At 38.3% G+C, this 21,667-nt stretch overlaps 1 non-coding gene across 1 annotated transcript; it reads right to left on the minus strand.

Annotated features, from left to right (window-relative positions):
• Positions 1 to 20,749: 20,749 nt before the first annotated feature.
• On the minus strand, positions 20,750 to 20,855 carry LOC141593674 (small nucleolar RNA R71). Its single transcript, XR_012521745.1, has one exon. It is a non-coding gene; the product is annotated as a small nucleolar RNA R71 (small nucleolar RNA).
• Between the last annotated feature and the right edge of the window lie 812 nt (positions 20,856 to 21,667).

Below are 21,667 nucleotides of genomic sequence, written 5' to 3' on the forward strand. Positions count from 1 at the left end.
TATAAGTGGTTAAAATCATCTATTTTGCTCTTTTATTCTTAATTTGTTTCTCTGCTTCTTTGTAATCGCAGACCTTATTCAATTAACACTCAAGCAACAACAGCAGAAGACAAAAAGTAGCTAGTGTAATTTATGCAAACCTCTTTAATTTATGCAAACCTTTGAATAATCTCACACCTTATTCAATGAGAACTCAAGCAACAACAACAACAACAACAACAGAAGACAAAATGCAACACGCAGCCAAATTTACTGGTTTGAAGATAATATAACAATAAGCTACTGGTTTCACAAATTTACCTCCTAGATTCACAAAATAAGTTCTAGGTTTCACAAAAGCAGGTAAACGAAATCTTAACAAACAGATGACAAACATTAACTCCAAGTTTAAAGATAATATAACAATAAGCTACTGGTTTCACAAATTTACCTCCTAGATTCACAAAATAAGCTACTGGTTTCACAAGTTTGAAATAGAAAGGAACATACGAAAAAGCGGAGAAATCGACTGCAATTGATTTTATGTGTTCCTACTGTGTTCGATTATGCTCACAAAGCGATCAAAACCTGCATAATAACAACAATAATTTAGTAAAGAAACGGAAAATAGAAAAATTAGAGAAAGTTTCAATCAAATTGCGAGCATAATCGAGCAGAAACGAAATGCATAAAAATCAAACGAAGTCGAGTGAAGCAAAATATAAAAATAAGAGAAAACTGAGTAATCGACTTCAATGGCGGAAAGGAACATACGAAGAAAAGGAGAAATCGACTTCAATGGTGGAAGACGGAGTTCAGCGAATGGCGAATGGCGAAGACGGAGTGAATGACGAATGGCGAAGACGGAGTAAATATGACGGAGTAATGGTGATAATGGCGGAATAGATGAGCTTGTAATGATGATAATGGCGGAAGAGTAGCTGTGAAGGAAGAGAGAGAAATAAATGAGAGGAAGTGAGATTTTAAATGAGGGAAGTGCGTTAGTTGGGGAGTATATATGGGGGACACGTGTCAACATCTGGTGCATTTGTAATAATTAGATCCAATGGTGAGTAAATGGTTCAGCCGCCTCACCCTAAGGAGGGTGCCTCACATGATTCAATTTATATATATATATATATATATATATATATATATATATATATATATATATATATATATATATAGGGTCGATCCTGAGAACCACTAACATAATGAAAACCGTGAGAACCCTTAGTAAATCATCATCAAATCTTGTTCTGAAAGTTTTGATGGATCATTTACCCTTAGTTTAGTTTATTCAAACACATTTTTAGTATAGTTAAAAAAAATTTATTGATTTTTTGAATAAAATATAAACTTAATGTACAAAAATACAATAATGTATACTAAAATGGCTATAGATACACGAAAATGAATATTAGGTGCATGAAATTTATTACATGCACGAAAATGATTACTAGGTGCATGAAAATATCAGGCTCTAGGTGCACGAAAATGAGTTCTAGGTGCATAAAAATTGTTAGATACAAGAAAATGAGTATTAAGTGCATGAAAATTATTAAAACGTTTCTCGTCTCAATTTCCGTCATTAATTTATACTTTTTGGACTAAGAAATATGTTATCTAGCCTAAAATTCTATGCCGAATCCTAATATGTCGTTATTTTTCAGAAAAAAAAATATGTAAGAGGGAGTTCTCAAGGTTCTCATTATGTTGGTGGTTCTCACCGGATCCCAAATCTCTCTCTCTATATATATATATATATATATATATATATATATATATATATATATATATATATATATATATATATATATATAGAGGTGATCATGGGCCGGGCCAGTGCGGGCTTGGGCCGGGCCTTTCTAACAAAAACGGCCCATTTGATCGCCTCTAATATATATATATATATATATATATATATATATATATATATATATATATATATATATATATATATATATATATATAATGGGTTAAAACGATGTGGATGCGCCAGATGTCCATACAGCATTAATGACAAGTATTAATTACAGCTAATCATTTAATATGAACATATAATTTTAACTAAAACTAATACTAAGTTATAGTAAATTACGCATGATCAACGTTTTACAAAAAAAAATTGTAACTGATCAAATATCACATTAATTAAAATAAAATTTATTCGAATAATGCAACAATCAACATTAAGGTATCAAATTATATCATTTCACGATACGTTATTGTTAGGCCCAATTTAGCCTGGTTTGATTATAACCTAGCCTGACCTTATTAGGCTGATTAGGGCAACCAGAGTCCGGGCAAGTATAGTTATTATTTGACAGGAGAAGAACACCGGAGGATAAATAAGCTGTTAAGGTCCAGGAAGAAAAGCCTGATAATGTTATTAAGATAGCTTGATGGAACTCTCCAGCAAGACGGCTGATCAGCAAGCAAGCAAGACAGTTATGCATATGCCCTATTATCACGGAAGACCAAGTCCAACTCTAAGAATAGTATATTTCCACGTACCAGATCGTGCAAAGGAATATAAACCAAAGTTTGTTGAAGAAGACTGGGTCAAGCGGATAAATAGGAAATGTGCCCTATTTTCTAGCTAACAACTGAAAACGGTCAAGAAGAACGTTGGGTGGCATCCAACGTTAATTTCTGAAGGGTATAAATAGCACTATTTAACATTTGTAAAGGATATACGTTTCTTCTCATTATTCTCTACTGAATACTCATACTTACATGCAAGATTTGTAATCGGTTTATCAAAGAAATACAATAACACTATCTATATTCAATCTCCATCTATAATTCTTCTATAATTTTATCCCTAATTTACAGAACTAGATACCCTAATTACTCTATAATCAAGCCGGATCCTTTCAGGGAAAATCCTGCTAAAACAATTGGCGCCCACCGTGGGGCATCTAGTTCATTAATCAAAAAATTCCTTTTGCCATTCTTCATTTAATATTCACATACAAAAATGGTAGAACTCACCCCAGAACAACAATTGGCGGCTGCCTTGGCTAAGATCAAAGAGTTGGAGACAATTCAAGAAAAGGCAGCCCAAGCAGAAGCTGAAATTAGCAGACTGAAGGAATCTGAGTCCAACCTGAAAAAGAAATTGGAAAATCAGGCTTCAAGCTCCAAGACCAGATTCGAACCAGGAACCCCATTCTCATCCATTATCAAAAATATTGACTTTTCCAATTTTGGAACTCCGGAGAAAGATACCTTATCCGGCACCCAAATCATTCCCAATGATGAAACAAACAAAACTGAAGCAGCAATAATGATGGCAATGATTCAGGAAATTCAAAAACTCCATAACAAAATAGAAAATATACCTGGAGTGCCAGACCCTGTGGCTGAAGTAGAAGTTGATACCACGATTCACCCTTTGCAGATGAAATTGCAAAAATTGATCTCCCCAAGAAATTTACCGTCCCATCCATGAGAACTTATGATGGGACCTCTGATTCACAAAATCACGTTGCCATATTCAAACAGAAGATGTTAGCCGCCTCAATACCCAGTGAACTCAGGCAGGTCTGCATGTGTAAAGGCTTTGGTATAACCCTGACTGGAGCAGCAATACAATGGTTCATCAATCTCCCAAATGGAAGTATCAAGAATTTTGCAGAACTAGTCAATGCCTTCAATCAACAATTTGCAAGCAGCAGAGACATGGCCAAGAGACCCAGTAACCTGTTCAGGGTAAAACAACTTCCTGAAGAATCTCTCAAAGAATTCCTGGCAAGATTTGTCAAAGAGAAGGTAGCCATTCCCAGGTGTGACGAAGAGACAGCAGTAGAAGAGTTCAGGCAAGGAGTCCTGCTTGACAGTGACATCTATGCAGACTTAACCAAAAAAGCCTGCCCAACCTTTGCCACTGTTCAATCCATCGCCTTAGAACATATCAGATTGGAGGAAGATCTCAACTTCAGAACAAACTCGTCCGGAGGAAAGCAAGGCTATGGACACACTAACAGGAAAAGCTCCTACCAGAAAGGAAGCAACCCCAGATCAGCACCCTATTTCAGGCCTGAATGATCTGAAGTCAACATGGCACAAGAACACAAAGGTAACCTTTCTAGCCTACCAACTATTCCTGAATATAACTTCTTTATAAATACTGCAGGATTAATCAAACGCCTGGAAAGTTTGGGAGATACGGTCAGATGGCCCAAAAAATCCGACAACCCCAGGAAAGATCCAACGAGATGGTGTGACTTCCACCAGGACATCGGGCACACAACAGAAGAATGCATCCAACTCAGGAAACAAGTGGCATACCTCCTAAAGAAAGGTTATCTGAAGGACTTAATCCAGCAGCCAAAGAACAAAGATGAAGGACAAAACAAGAGAGATTCAGGGAACGGCAGAGATCATCCTCCTCCTCCCCCCATCTATGAAGTCAAGTTCATAAATGGAGGATCAGAAATCGTGGTCCCACTCGGCTCGGCTACGCGCAAAAGAATATCCAGGGAGTCTAGACTTCAACCCCCTCTTAGATCTAAGTCATTGCCTGCTATTACTTTTGATGACTCAGACTTGCGGGGAATATCAGATCTACACCATGACAGCTTGGTAATTACCATGCAAATTGGCACAGCTAAGGTATCAAGAATCCTGATAGACGGGGGCAGTTCAATCAATTTGGTGATGCTTGACATCCTCAAAGCTATGAAGATAGATGAAGAGAAGATCATCAAGAAATCCAGCGTCCTGGTTGGGTTCAGCGGAGAAACAAAGAACACCCTGGGAGAAATTAGCCTGCCAACCTATGTGGAAGGCGTGGCTTCATATGAAAGATTCGGGGTAATGGATTGCCTATCCTCATATAACGTAATCCTGGGCAGACCATGGATCCACAACGTCAAAGCAATCCCATCAACATACCATCAATGTGTGAAAATACCAACCGAATGGGGGATAACCACCATCGTGGGAGAACAAAAGACGGCTCGAATGCTACACCCAGGCTTTGAAACCTTCAAAGTCGGTAAGTCCCTTGCATAGCAATTAAAGTCACCTGTCGAAAGAATATATTGCATAATCACGGATGGAAACAGAGAGGTTATTCGGACCCGAACTTCCCGACAGAAGGTACTTGTAGGGTCGATGCACTGGACTCGGTCGGACCCAACTGTCGACTTTCTCAAAACTAAAATGTCTTGTTTTTCTTGGTCACATTTTAATATGACTGGTATAGATGCTGATATTATAACCCATAAGTTAAATATTGACAAATCCTTTAAACCTGTACAGCAAAAAAGAAGAAAATTTGCTGCAGAGAGGCATGAAATCATCAACCAAGAAGTTGACAAGCTATTGGACATGGGAATGATCAGGAAAGTAATGTACCCTGACTGGCTTGCAAATGTAGTAGTCGTCCAAAAGAAAAACGGCAAATGGAGAGTCTGTGTAGACTACACCGACCTAAACAAGGCCTGCCCCAAAGATCCATTTCCCCTGCCGCACATCGATGCAATGGTGGATGCCACTGCAGGCCACGAGATGTTAACATTCATGGATGCCTCCAGTAGATTCAACCAAATAAAGATGCACCCTGCAAATCAGGAAAGTACAGCTTTCATCACTGAAAAAGGAATATACTGTTATACTGCTATGCCCTTTGGATTAAAAAATGCTGGTGCAACCTATGAAAGGTTAGTCAACATGATGTTCAAAGATCAAAAAGGAGATACCATGGAAGTCTACATAGACGACATGGTAGTCAAGTAAAAAAAGGCAGAAGACCATGTCAAAGACCTGGAAGTAGCCTTCCAAATACTGGAGAAATTTAATATGAAGCTCAATCCACAGAAATGCCATTTTGGAGTCTCAGCAGGCAAATTCTTGGGCTATATGGTGACAAAAAGAGGAATAGAAGCCAGTCCTGAACAGATCAAAGCTATCCTGGAGCTAGAACCACCAAAGACAGTCAAAGACATACAAAAGCTCGACGGAAGAATAACGGCCCTGAAACAACAGTTCATTTCAAGATCGTCAGAGAGGTGCAAATCATTCTATAATCTGCTAAGGAAGAACAAAGACTTTCAATGGACCCCGATCATCAATGCCGCCTTGAAGACCTGAAAACATATCTATCCTCTTCTCCCTTCACTGGCAAAACCAACAAAGATGAACCCCGACGATATCTCACACTCACGAAATTGTCCATCGGTGCGATCCTGGTCAAAGAAGCAGACGGACAACAACACCCTGTCTATTACGTAAGTAATAGTCTACTCGATGCAAAGATCAGGTATGGCCTCCTTGAAAAATACGTTTTAGCTTTAATTATGAGCTGCACAAAATTAAGACCATACTTTGAAAGCCACCCTATAATAGTCAGAACCAATCTTCCTATCAAGTCCGTACTTAGGAAACCGAATTGTCCTGGACGAATGTGCAAATGGTCGATCCAAATAAGCACATACAACATAACATTTGAACCAAGGACAACAATTAAGTCACAAGCACTAGCAGACTTTGTGGCTGATTTTAGTCCACCCTAGAACCCGACCTAATAAAAGAAGTAAATAGACGACCAAATGACCAAACAGGACCTAGAATGGACCCTATTTGTCGATGGTGCAGCCAACATGAGGGGCACAGGCCTGGGGGTAGTACTAACATCGCTACAGGGGGATAAGATAGTACAAGCTATAAGCTGTGCATTTGAAGCTACCAACATTGAGGCAGAATATGAAACCCCAATAGCTGGAATAAAGGTATGTATTGACCTTGTTGTACAAAACCTAAAGGTAGGTACAGATTCCCTTCTTATTTCATACCAATTAAATGGAATATATACTGCAAAAGACTAAAAAATGATGCTTTATTTGGAAGTTGTCCAAAATTTAAAATCAAAATTCCGCAATTTTAATATTGACCAAATTCCCAGGGACTTAAATACCCAGGCCGATGCCTTAGCCGGCCTAGGATCCAACTTCAGTCCCCTTGACTTTGACAAAATACCCATCGTACATTTATTAGAACCTGCAATAAATAAGCAAGATGAAAGTTTCCCAATATATGTTGCCAATTCTTGGACAAAACCTAACTACGATTGGCTACAACAGGGAATCCTTCCCCTAAATAAGCAAGATGCCAGGGCACTAAAAATAAAAGCTGCTTCATATACTATTATTAACAACGTGCTTTTTAAGAAATCGCAGGCAGGGCCATACCTCAGATGCCTGGAACCACAAGAAGCTGAACAGATATTATCAGAAATCCATGAAGGATACTGTGGAAATCATAAAGGCGGAAGGAGCCTGGCAAGCAAGGTACTCAGAACAGGTTATTATTGGCCCACCTTGAGGGCCGATTGCCTGGAATTCAGCTCTAAATACGAAGCTTGCCAGATTCATAGACCATATATCCATCAGCCATCTGAGGAACTACATTCCATATCCGCACCCTGGCCATTTATGAAGTGGGGCATGGATATAGTAGGGAAACTACCTCAAGCACCCGGACAAAAGGTTTTCATGCTAGCAATGACTGACTACTTCTCCAAGTGGATAGAAGTTGATTCATACAGGCAAGTCAAAGAAAAGGATGTCATAGCATTCATCAAACACAACATCACATGTAGATATGGCATCCCCTCTGAAATAGTATGCGACAATGGCACGCAATTCGTGGGTAAAAGAACAGCAGCCTTCGGTGCTCAATGGAACATCAACCTGGTAACCTCCACGCCAGGATATACAAAAGCTAACGGCCAGGCAGAATCCAGTAACAAAGTAATAATCAGCTGCATAAAGAAGAAGCTAGAAAGAAGGAAAGGCAGATGGGCTGAAGAGCTCCCCTTGGTCCTCTGGGCTGACAGAACCACGCCTAAAACATCCACAGGCCAAACTCCCTACTCATTGGTCTATGGATGTGAAGCAGTAATCCCAGCTGAGGTCGACATTCCATCAGCTAGATGCAGCCTGAACACAATAACGAGCAATATAACTCTAATGGAGGACAACCTGGACTTAACGGAAGAGCTAAGAGACGCAGCCAACATTAGATTGGCAGCATATCAGCAAAGAGTTGCAAAAAGCTACAACAAGACCGTCAAAGCTAGAGTATTCAGGGTAGGAGACCTTGTCCTCAGAAAAGTCTTTCAAAACACAAAAGAGAAGAATGCTGGCAAATTGGCCCCAACCTGGGAAGGTCCCTACCTGATTGACTCAATAGTCGGCCAGGGAGCTTATAGATTACAAACCCTGGACGGCGAAATGATCCCAAGAGCTTGGAATATTGCACACTTAAAACTATTTCACATATAAAATATATCTCCCAGTCCAAGTATAATTTTCATCTTAACATTTCTTGCCTGACCTGATATGAAAATAAATGTATGATACTTGCCATTATATGAATAAATGCCTTATATAATTTCTTCCATTATGTGCCCAAGTACTTGTCAATATTCTCATATTTCCTTTTACCGAGTAGAATCTTCAATATTTGTTCTACATACTGCACTTTACTTAAAACAAATCTTAAAGATTGGGGGCCACCCCACTGATATCCAACTGATACCCAACTTTCAGTTGCAAAAACAGGCCTTAAAATATTGAGCTCAATTTAATATACAAATCTGGAAAACCTTTTCCTGGCTTGTATAACATAGATGGGTCAAAAGCCCTCCAGACAGGCAGGGGACATAAGCCCTCTAGACAAGCAATAACCCCACCCATAACACAATGAACTGGCCAGATCCAGCACAAAAAACTAGCCCGATCCAGTCGAATAACTGGCCAGATCCAGTACACATTCAACACTACAAATGTACCTTATCAAAACACAAAAAGAAACCAAAAAAGACCAAATATTTATTCAAAACCGAAACAAAATATTCATCCAAAAAAGCTAGCCTTACCACATACCTAATAATTATCCATTCCAGGAACATCCCCCCTGGATGGGCCAAAATATACATAATAAATATTCATTCCAGGAACATCCCCCCTGGATGGGCCAAAACGAAAAGGAAAAACACAAATCTAAGCAGGCTTCGAGCCAGTAACCGACTCACAACCATCCACCATTTCCTGATCACCAGATTTCTCCTTGGAAGGAGGAGAATCCACTTCTTCTTCTTGACCCATATTGGCCAAATCAAGATACTTTGGGTGTCCGTGAGTCGTCTCATCCCGGTCCGGATCCCAATTAGCCCGGTCAGATTCCGGATCCCTCATAGCATCAACTCGTCCTTTCCCAAAGAAGTACTGAGCGGCATCAGCAAGCCGCGCCTCCACTAGTTCCTTTTCAGCACCAAGCTCTTCATTTTTTCTCAGCTGATCCTGCATTGCCTGCTTCTCGACGGCCAGCTCTTCCTTGACAGTCTTTAGCTCTTCCCTTACAGCCTCCAACTCTTGCCTGACTACCTTCTCGGCGTTTTTTGCAGCCACCTCACAAACCAAAGCAGCCCTGGATGCCTCTCTAGCTGACCCCAGCTGAGATTGTAGTACTACTTCATTACCCCTGGATGTGTGCAGCTCACGATTAACTTTATCTAATTTTTCTTCCAAGCTAGAAATCCTAGCCTGGGCATCCCTGAGCTGACAAGCAGTAGCCAACCCAACATCCAATCCCTACAAGAAACAAAAGAAAAGTCAATCAGCCAAATATAAAGCAACACAAAGAACATATAACAATTAAAATATCCTTTTACAACTAACCTCCTTAGCTTGAGAAGCAAGTTCAGCAGCCTTTGTCACAAGAGAAGACAAGATAGAAACCACTTTAGTAGAAGACTCATGGGTATCAGCAGATATAAGCTGGCCGCTCATACTAGCAGAAAATTCATTTATCTCGTGCCCGGGCAAAGATCCATATCGTCCATCCTAGCGACACTTGCCCGACACTCGATTGGTTGAGCTTGAATAGGCTCTTTCTCTCTCCTTCCTCTTCAGAATAACATCTTCCCTCCTCCTTTTGGAAGCCCGAACAACCTCCCGGTGATACTAGCCTGGTGGATCCTGGGAGGCTGGACATCAGAAACCAAAATGTCAAGCGTCTTGTCACTCCCACTAGCCTCGTGGCTCTTGGACTGCTTCAAAGAATTCTAGCCATCCCACCTTTAAATCTTTTGCGATAAAGTGGCCAACCTAGCAGAAGACCTGAATACTGAATATATAAAGAATATACATAAATATCAGAAGAGAAGCGATAAGAAGACAATAATTGACATAAAGACATATAGAAGACATACAGGAAAGAGAAGTGGAGCTAGGCTTGCCTTTGGGTACTTTGACCACACTCAGCTTGGTCTTCATATATCGGGGCAATAAATCCCTGCCCAGACTAGCAGGCCAAGCCCTCTCTTTCTCAGGAATAGAAAGAAAAGCCTCTATCCTTGAAACAGCCTCCTCGTCAAGAGGGTCGAAGTTCCAATCAGGAGTTACAAATATTACCAAAAAATGCACAGGTAAAACTTAAATATCTTAATTTCATTTAATATAAATTGCAAATTAAGAGTACAGGAAACCTACCACTCTCCAAAGGAGGATATCTCAAATAATCAAAGCCTGACCCCAGACTCTCAGTCCGGATAAACAGGAAAGTCTTCGCCCAGCTTTTATCATCTCCAGAGTCCAGGTTAGTAATTAATGGAGACATTTTTGACTTAATTCTCAAATTAAAATGACGAGTAGAAGGATTTTTCATATGATATACTGCCTTTATATCATTAATAGTAATTACAAGTTTATGCTTGGCACATAAATTTTGAATAGAGTGGATAAGTTTCCAAACCATTGGCATGATTTGGAAAGGTGGTACTTCCATAGCACGAATAGTATCGATCATTAAAGGAGTAAAAGGTAACTTACAACCTGCCTTGAACGCCCATTCATAAATATAGAACCAACCAGGTGACACCCAATTAGCTCTGACTGGACAAGACTCAGGAATCCAAACCTCGGTCGAATCAGGAATTAATTTTTTCTCCCTTAAAACCTTATCATAGTTCGTTTTCAATAAGTTCTCTTCAGGGAAATAAGGATCCAGAGATTGAAGAGTAGAAAAAATGGAATCTTGATATTTAAAAGCTATAGCACGAGCAGGAGGATCAATTTCAACCACCTCCTCCTCATGGACATATTTGGGTTCAGGCTCAGCAGCAGCTTTCTGGGAAGCAGAACGCTTTTTGGCTCCCATATCCTTTGTTGTTTGGGTCATCGTGATGAATTTTCTTTAATGAGAAATTATAAATCAGCAAACCAGAGTTCCTGGGAAATAGGGGAGAATTTTAGAGAAACTTTAGCAAGGAAAGTGGAAGAAATTTGGTGAAAAACAAACTCATCACAAATACCGTATTTATAGAGGAGGAGTAACGGTGCAAAAACCCTAGAAAACGCAAAACTGTCAGCATGACATCATACAGCTAGCCGTTGCAGTGTTTAACGGTCACTAGAAGTCTGAGAGTCCTTGAATAAATCTGGCCAACCTAGCAGAAGACCTGAATACTGAATATATAAAGAATATACATAAATATCAGAAGAGAAGCGATAAGAAGACAATAATTGACATAAAGACATATAGAAGACATACAGGAAAGAGAAGTGGAGCTAGGCTTGCCTTTGGGTACTTTGACCACACTCAGCTTGGTCTTCATATATCGGGGCAATAAATCCCTGCCCAGACTAGCAGGCCAAGCCCTCTCTTTCTCAGGAATAGAAAGAAAAGCCTCTATCCTTGAAACAGCCTCCTCGTCAAGAGGGTCGAAGTTCCAATCAGGAGTTACAAATATTACCAAAAAATGCACAGGTAAAACTTAAATATCTTAATTTCATTTAATATAAATTGCAAATTAAGAGTACAGGAAACCTACCACTCTCCAAAGGAGGATATCTCAAATAATCAAAGCCTGACCCCAGACTCTCAGTCCGGATAAACAGGAAAGTCTTCGCCCAGCTTTTATCATCTCCAGAGTCCAGGTTAGTAATTAATGGAGACATTTTTGACTTAATTCTCAAATTAAAATGACGAGTAGAAGGATTTTTCATATGATATACTGCCTTTATATCATTAATAGTAATTACAAGTTTATGCTTGGCACATAAATTTTGAATAGAGTGGATAAGTTTCCAAACCATTGGCATGATTTGGAAAGGTGGTACTTCCATAGCACGAATAGTATCGATCATTAAAGGAGTAAAAGGTAACTTACAACCTGCCTTGAACGCCCATTCATAAATATAGAACCAACCAGGTGACACCCAATTAGCTCGATCGACAAGACTCGGAATCCAAACCTCGGTCGAATCAGGAATTAATTTTTTCTCCCTTAAAACCTTATCATAGTTCGTTTTCAATAAGTTCTCTTCAGGGAAATAAGGATCCAGAGATTGAAGAGTAGAAAAAATGGAATCTTGATATTTAAAAGCTATAGCACGAGCAGGAGGATCAATTTCAACCACCTCCTCCTCATGGACATATTTGGGTCAGGCTCAGCAGCAGCTTTCTGGGAAGCAGAACGCTTTTTGGCTCCCATATCCTTTGTTGTTTTGGTCATCGTGATGAATTTTCTTTAATGAGAAATTATAAATCAGCAAACCAGAGTTCCTGGGAAATAGGGGAGAATTTTAGAGAAACTTTAGCAAGGAAAGTGGAAGAAATTTGGTGAAAAACAAACTCATCACAAATACCGTATTTATAGAGGAGGAGTAACGGTGCAAAAACCCTAGAAAACGCAAAACTGTCAGCATGACATCATACAGCTAGCCGTTGCAGTGTTTAACGGTCACTAGAAGTCTGAGAGTCCTTGAATAAATCTGATTCTTTTTATTTGTTCAGCTCGGTAAATTGACATCTCACCCCTGGCCTGATCCAGCACGGGTAAAATGTCAAGGGTCAATTGTTAGGCCGAATTTAGCCTGGTCTGATTGTAACCTAGCCTGGCCTTCTTAGGCTGATTGGGGCAACCAGAGTCCGGGCAAGTATAGTTATTATTTGACAGGAGAAGAACACCAGAGGATAAATAAGCTGTTAAGGTCCAGGAAGAAAAGCCTGATAATGTTAATAAGATAGCTTGATGGAACTCTCCAGCAAGACGGCTGATCAAGAAGCAAGCAAGACAGTTATGCATATGCCCTATTATCACGGAAGACCAAGTCCAACTCTAAGAATAGTATATTTCCACGTACCAGATCGTGCAAAGGAATATAAACCAAAGTTTGTTGAAGAAGACTGGGTCAAGCGGATAAATAGGAAATGTGCCCTATTTTCTAGCTAACAACTGAAAACGGTCAGAAGAACGTTGGGTGGCATCCAACGTTAATTTTTGAAGAGTATAAATAGCACTATTTAACATTTGTAAAGGATATACGTTTCTTCTCATTATTCTCTACTGAATACTCATACTTACATACAAGATTTGTAATCGTTTTATCAAAGAAATACAATAACACTATCTATATTTAATCTCCATCTATAATTCTTCTATAATTTTATCCCTAATTTACAGAACTAGATACCCTAATTACTCTATAATCAAGCCGGATCCTTTCAGGGAAAATCCTGCTAAAACAGTTATGTTCCAAATCAGTTAAAATATTTGTTCAAAATAATGTGAATATAATTTTATGCAATTTTTAATTTTGTATGTATAACGTTTGGTATTTATGTATGGAACATATATGACCAAACTAAATTTATTCAGATTTTTTGGTTGTGTCTTACATGTGTTATGTGTCAAACATATGTATCAGAAATTTGCACCTTTTATTTTTTTTAACAACTATATATAACGACTAGTTTAGGACCCGTGCAAAGTTGCACGGGTATATATAAAAGAATTTTAGAAAAAAAATATAAAAAAGTTTATTATTTGAGGATATTTGAGTAGAGTTTTACACTAACTATTTACGTTAACCGTTGTTGCATTGGATTAAATTAACCTTACAGAAAGAAGTTCTTGAAATACTAAAATAGCTTATATGAATAACCTTCTGAAAATAATAGCCATTCACATCGCAGCTTTAGTTTTATAAAAAAGTTAGAAATCTAGTGCAAGATGATGGAGCCAAATTAGCAGATATTTATCCACATGGTTATTAAACTTTATGTCTCGAGTATTTAAAAAATATATATAAAAATACAGTATATTTATTTTATCATGATTTTAATTTCATCACTTTTGACCGTATTCGGAAATTTTGTAAACAAATTAATTTTCCCAGCCGAGATTTTCGGAAGTCCTCGCAATAGGTTAAATCAACCAATTTAAAATTTGCACCCAGTAAAATTCCACTTCGTTATCAACACATAGGCATGTAGCAACTTGTTGGTGTACTCAAGAAACAGTTCTTGACATATTAACAAACAAATCTTCCATGTCATATATTGTCACCTAGAATTGGTAAGATTTCATACAGACATTATTCATGGTCTAGACTCTGGCTAATGTATCTTGTGCCATTGGAGTCACTTGGTTGCAAGAAGTTGATGTCCATTTCATTCTTTCGGTGCAAGAATAATTTCCAAAATTGAAGTATTATTTTAGATTAGCCTTGCCTCAATGATTTTCTCAATTTGTTTCTGGGTCTCTTCAGCTTTCCAGTTCCGCCACCGAGGTTTTTTTTATCCCGCCTAAGCGGTAAGTTACGAAGGCGATATCAGTTAATTAAAATAATCTCCAAACCTCCATACATATTAAAGCAACAAATGATTGTTAATCAAGAGGGAAAAGACAGTAAATAAGAGACACAAAGCAACAAATGATGGTTGATCAAGAGGAAAAAAACAGTAAATAAGAGACACGGTATATAAGAGACACAAAGCAACAAATGATGGTTGATCAAGAGGGAAAAGTCAGTAAATAAGAGACACAAAGCAACAAATGTTGGTTGATCAAGAGGGAAAAGTCAATAAATAAGAGACATTGAACATTTAAGCCGGCCCTCAACCAATGAAGACTTGGAAATTGTAATATTATACGTAGCATCATAAGGGAAAAACTTTATGCACAGTTATCGACTTATTGTGGTGTCAGAAGCTTGTGAGAGTGTATATGTCCCTTTAATCCTCTTAACCCAGTCATTTATGTGAGCTCGTGGATCTTGAAACACCAGATAACTTTGTTGTTTGTACACTAATTATTAGTGTCATCTCAATAAGATAATGTATAACAATTGTTAGGATTATAAACATTCCTTGTAACACCCCCATTTATTCAGGAGCCTTTAGCTAGACATTCCCAAATAAATAGGACTGTTACCATCTCGGTTTCCCGAGGTAGTGAATAACAAAGTCCAACTCAACAAAGTACTTTAAATTAAAACTTTAATGATTACATATGTTTTACAATTTTAATCAACTAAAACTTAATATAAAAATAAATACAACTCGCAGCGGAAAATAAATAAGTGATATAACTATATATGTGATCTAGACTTCATCTACGGTTCCAAGTTTGGCTCTCATCCCAATGATCCCAAGTTAGCTAATCTTTGGTACCTGTCAAATCTGCTCCCCATAAAACGGTTCACCGCAGGTGTTCACGAATACACAGTCAACCGCGAGGTTGAGTAGGAATAAAACTAAACAAAAACATCCACTAGAGCTCTAAGATGAGTGTCAGTTAGGTACTTTGAATCCACTAGAGCTCCAAAAACATCCATTTGAGATTCCAAGGCTTTGCAATGCTCATTCAAATCTGAGTTTGGGTACATGAATAGGTCCTCTGGGTGTGAAATAGGATTCATCCTAAGGAATACAAGGGAATCAAGTTAGGTTACGGAATTCATATGCTAGTGTTTGTGCTACATAGGATGCATATGGTTACTAGATGTATGCTTGGTATGCATGGAAATGCTATAAACATGTCAACTATTGGTTTGGTATGACGGTCACTTAATCTAATGAGGTACTACCCACCCTTCCTTCACCATTGATTTATTATTCGTTCATTTTAATTTCTATCATTCATTTTAATTTCTATCAACATCATCTAACTTAAACATAGAGGCATAATTGGCTTAGGGCAACACGTTCCGCATATCATTAGACATATTATTCTACTCCACATAGTTGACAACATCAAAATAGAGAAAGTAAATGAACCATAAGAAAAGGAATCAAGTCAAAAATTCAAATGATTAATTTATAATGCATTTTACAAGCTACTTGGTTGAAACAGAAATTTTACACTAACTTGTCAGAAACTTAGGTCAAATTGTAAAAATCACCATAAATTGTCAAAGTATTTTCTTAAAACGTGGCTTACTAATTTAGAAACATACATGAGTCTATTAAACAGTGGCGTTGGAATTATAACAAATTATTATGTAGTTTTTAAATGGCAAATTTTACAAAAACATGGCGCGAAAACATCACTGTACAGGAATATTTCGACTACTGTCCACTAAAATATTTATTTCTCCTAAATCGTATATTATTTGAATATGAGACCAGTGGCATATGAAAGCTATCTCATAAATCTATTACTCATAAAATTTGCATATGAGAATTTTAAACATGTAGTAAATGGCAGCCAAAACAATCAAAGGTAAAATTCCGGGAAATCAACTAAAATTACGTTCTTCACAATTTCACACAATTCCCTTAATACTTCACATGTTAATCACACATGCCAACATATTTATCTCATAATCACATGTATATATAAATGCTTAAAACCATATCACATTCTCTCTCCCTAAAAGCAAGGTTACGGCCCCGTATCCGCATTAATCAATGAAACAATATTCAAACAAGGCAACCAAAACTCTTAAGGCAAATAAACGGTTTTTCATTTTAGATTACCCCACACTCTCAAATATTCTCTCAGGGTTACTGGTTCAAAACTGAAAGGGCCGGATGTTTGGTGTGAGGGGCCCTACTCATCCCAAGCCTCAAGTGGGCTCCTGACAGTTTCTACCCGAGTTCATTTTATTAGACACATCCTATGTTCATTATTGTTCATTGGTTAGGCGTGAGGATCGTTTTTGCTCTGATACCACTTTGTAACACCCCCATTTATTCAGGAGCCTTTAGCTAGACATTCCCAAATAAATAGGACTGTTACCATCTCGGTTTCCCGAGGTAGTGAATAACAAAGTCCAACTCACCAAAGTACTTTAAATTAAAACTTTAATGATTACATATGTTTTACAATTTTAATCAACTAAAACTTAATATAAAAATAAATACAACTCGCAGCGGAAAATAAATAAGTGATATAACTATATATGTGATCTAGACTTCATCTACGGTTCCAAGTTTGGCTCTCATCCCAATGCTCCCAAGTCAGCTAATCTTTGGTACCTGTCAAATCTGCTCCCCATAAAACGGTTCATCGCAGGTGTTCACGAATACACAGTCAACCGCAAGGTTGAGTAGGAATAAAACTAAACAACAAGAACATACAATTATCAATCCATTTCAATTCACTTTCATTGCACAACCCCCTAACAACGTGCTCCTTTCCTTTACTTAGCACAACTCCCTTAACAACGTGCTCACATTACTTTGGTACCCCTCCCCTAACAACGTACCGCAATATGTAATAGTACCCCTCCCTCACAACGTACATATTACCATCACCCCAGTGTACAAACTCCCTCAACAACGTACAACTGACTGTCGCACATCTTTTATAATAACCACATTCCAATCAACGATAACAATTCAATTCACCTCATCAATATAACCGACGCAAATCAACATAAGTCACCCTTCCAACCATGACGATATTATCAACCAACATATACAATATGAATCTCCCTTCCAAAAATTACGATAACATTAACTAACACAATTCACATACGATCAATTCACTTTAACGTAAGTAATCCACCATACCAAACATAGATAATTAAAAGTCGAGTTGAGTAGGATTATCCCTACCTGGCAAGCAAGCACTCCAATTACGCAATCCAAATAAATAAAGCAAATCCGATCCGATTATAATTCTTCACAACCGTCACCTAATCAAAATATTATAATTCAATTTAATTCAATTATTCATTTACTTATTTATTCCTTCTAATATATTAATTAAACTAATTATTTTATTTATTATAATTATTAAAGTTTATGATATTGAAAACACGATTACTAAAACCCGAGTCACCCGAATTAACTAATAAAAACCCGATTACAAACCACTCCCCAACACACCTCATACACGATTCAACACCCCTCACAAAAAACCCACCATACCCGACACCACAAGCCACCACAGCCACCACCCGACCTACCTACCTTCTCCCTACATCACGGACCATCCCAACACCCACTCACCACCCATCAAACCACCACCAGCAACCTATAACCCACGCCCTAAAACCACCCGACACCAATGATGTGACCATAATTAGAGCATATTTAGTCCCCGAATTAGCCTTGTTCCCATGCTTTTTAGTGCATATTTGGGTCATTTATTGTCTTTAGTTCCTTGTTTTGCATATTCTTTGAGGTTTTGTGTCCTTGGTAGGAAAGGAGTGCAAACCTTGCATTTTCATGGCAAAATGAGACTAAATTGATTGAATTCAATGACCAAGCATCAAGGAGAGACAAGATTAGAAGGCCTTTGTACCTATTATAGTAGATGGGCAATGATGAGGAAAGATCCTTGCATCCCCAAGGACAAGGATTTTATGAATAAAAGGGAAGAAAAGAAGAAGAAACGAAGTTGAGCAGCAATCCGTGCGGATTGTGCTGAAGACGCCCGTCCTCCACCTTCACAATCCGTGCGTCCTCTCCCAAAGACGCCCGGGCAGCAGCTACCAGAAGACGCCCGTCTTCTCCCAAAGACGCCCGGGCAGAGACCCCTGAATCCGGCCGTCCCGTGCCTAAGACGCACGGATTCCAAGGCAGCACAAATTCGTTTCTTCAAGCTTCAAAGAAAGATGCCCATCCTTCTAAAAATACCGGCGTTTCCTTAAGTAGGGACTTAATCGTCATTTAAGCCCTTAGTTAACCCTAATGCATCCACCTAATTTCCACTATAAATACCCCATTAGTCTAATTGGAAGAGCATGTTCTTCTTAGCAATCTTAAGTGTAGTTAATATCAATCAAATCTCTCTTTAGTTTTGTAATCAACAATTAATCAAGTTTTAATACAAGTTTTATTTCCTTAATCTCTCTTTTGTTCATCCTTTATTTTGGGTAATTGAAGATTATTTGGGTTATTATTGGGAGATTGACAATCTCTCAATCAAGCATCAAGTACTTCTTTTATTCTTGCTTTATTATTGGAATCATTAGTAGGTATAATTCTCTTAATCCCTTTTTAATTATTGTTAATTACTTTCATTTATTCATCATGTTTCACTTTGTTGGTATGATTGACAACCTTGCTAGCGTGTTCAACATGATAATGAGTGAGTAGTCACCTAGCTAGGGTTAATGGGTAATTAGGGGAAACCAACATGGGGAATGATTCATGCTTAAATTAATATGCTTTCAAGGTTTATTTGCTTGCTTGTTTTGATCTCAACTCATGCACATGTTATGTTTGATGAAATGCGAGCCTATGAATCCTTGCATTTTTTACCCATCACCTATCTTTTCAATGAGACTTGTAAGATATAAACCAACTCGAGTCCCATTAGACCATGCATGTTGTTGAGTAGGGAAGATTAAGTCGACTTGTAGGTGTTGTACATTCTAATCAATTCGGCTCCGGGACCCAAACTTTCCTAGGATTGTAAGATATAACCCAACTCAATCCATCACAACAATAATTGCTCGCTTATAATTTGAGAACATGTTTGTATGATCAATTCCCATGATTCCCCTATGACCCCATGACACCCTAGTGCTTTTTATCAATTGTTTACAACCCTTTTAATTCATCTTGCTTGTTTACTTTCATTGCTATTTAGTTTAGTGACCTTCTACATCAACCCAAATTGTGACACCCCTAAGACACCACTAGTTGCAATAGAAATCTCATCTCAATTCCCGTCCCTTGGGATCCGACCTTTACTTGCCTCTTTACTAATTGTAGAGTTGTTTGTGAAGTTATAAATTGTGTTTTGGTCTAGGTGCTCCTAACGACAAGTTACCGAAAACATCCTTGTGACCCGGCCAAAAATGGCGCCGTTGCCGGGGACGGTGTTAACTTGATTTAGATTTTCTTATATTGTTATTAGTTGTGTCTTTCTTTGCCTTGGGGAAGTAAAACTCCTCAAGGTTTGTTCTAATTGTTTTCGAGTTGTTTGATATTTTGCATGTCTAGAAGGTCACAAGGTGATTTGTTACCTTTTGATCGTGAAATTGAAAGAACATTGACAACCAATAGAAGACTTGCTAGGAGAAATTTGAGAGGTATTGGTGAGGTTGTAGATATTCAACCAACTATTGAGTTCATCAACCCTTTTGCAAGAGAAGGTGAGGAAAACCCAACACAAAATACAACACAAAATCAACCTACAATGCCTAAGTTTTCATCACATTCCGTACCCACCGAGGAGAACCTACCCAATGGTACTCCCACACCACAACATCTAACCGGAAATTTTATTGCCAAATCCCCATTTATCCAATTAGTCGAAAGAAGCCAATTTGGGGGGATGCCTAGTGAAGACCCTCATTCTCATATGGAAACCTTTTGTGACTATTGTGATGCGATTTCTCAAACCGGTGTAACTCAAGACCAAATTCGATGGGTCTTATTTCCTTTTTCTCTAATTGGCACCGAGAAACAATGGTTGAAAGGCCTTGATAAGGCTACTCTCGGAATTGATTCTTGGAAGAAGTTGGCTCTAGCTTTCTACAAAACGTTCTATCCACCGGAAAAGACTAACATGCTAAGAGCTCAATTACGGGTTTTAAGCAAAGGGATGAAGAATCTTTGTATGAAGCATGGGAGCGGTTCAAGGGAATTTGTCGCTCATGTCCTCACCATGGACTTAGCGAGTGGTTCTTGGTACAACAATTTTGGAACGGTCTATATGAAGATTCAAGGAACATTCTCAACATGGGATCAAATGGAATGTTCACCGAAGTTGATGACAATCAAACTTGGAACAAGATTGAGGAAATGGCGGTCCATAACTCACAATATAGTAGACCTCGCAAGGCTACTAGAGGAGGAAAGCATGAAGTGGACTCCATTACTCAATTGGGTGCTCAACTTAGTGCTCACATTGACACAATCAATTTGAAGTTTGAAAAAGCTATGGCTAGACTTGAAGAAGCCTCAAACTCACCAAAGCATCATGTTAATGCCATGACGGCATCTTCATCAATCCCAAGTGGGATATGTGAGAATTGTGGAACTTTGGGACATGACCAAAGTGAATGTAGGGGAACAAATGAACAAGTGAATGCTTTCCAAGCATACAAGAGTGGTACCCCTTATTCCAACTATTACAATGAAAACACCAAATTCCATCCAAATCTCTCATACAAAAGCCAAAATGTTCAAAACCCTCAAACAACATACACCCCACCTCCCATGAGAAACCAAAATCAAAGACCCTTTTACAACCTAAACCAAGGTTACCAAAATCAAACTCCGTACAATCAACAAAATGACCAAGGTTTTGATGTTCAAAAAGCGGTCCTCCAAATGCAAAAGAATCAACAAGAATTTTTCACTGAAATGCAAAAAGATAGTCAAGCAAAGGAAGTCAGCATCAACAACATCCTAGCTCACACCAAAATGTTGGAAACCCAATTGACTCAACTAGCATCTTCAAGCTCACAAAGACAAAAGGGGC

The sequence above is a fragment of the Silene latifolia genome, chromosome 7 (assembly GCF_048544455.1).
Source record: "Silene latifolia isolate original U9 population chromosome 7, ASM4854445v1, whole genome shotgun sequence".
NCBI classification, from domain to species: Eukaryota; Viridiplantae; Streptophyta; class Magnoliopsida; order Caryophyllales; family Caryophyllaceae; genus Silene; species Silene latifolia.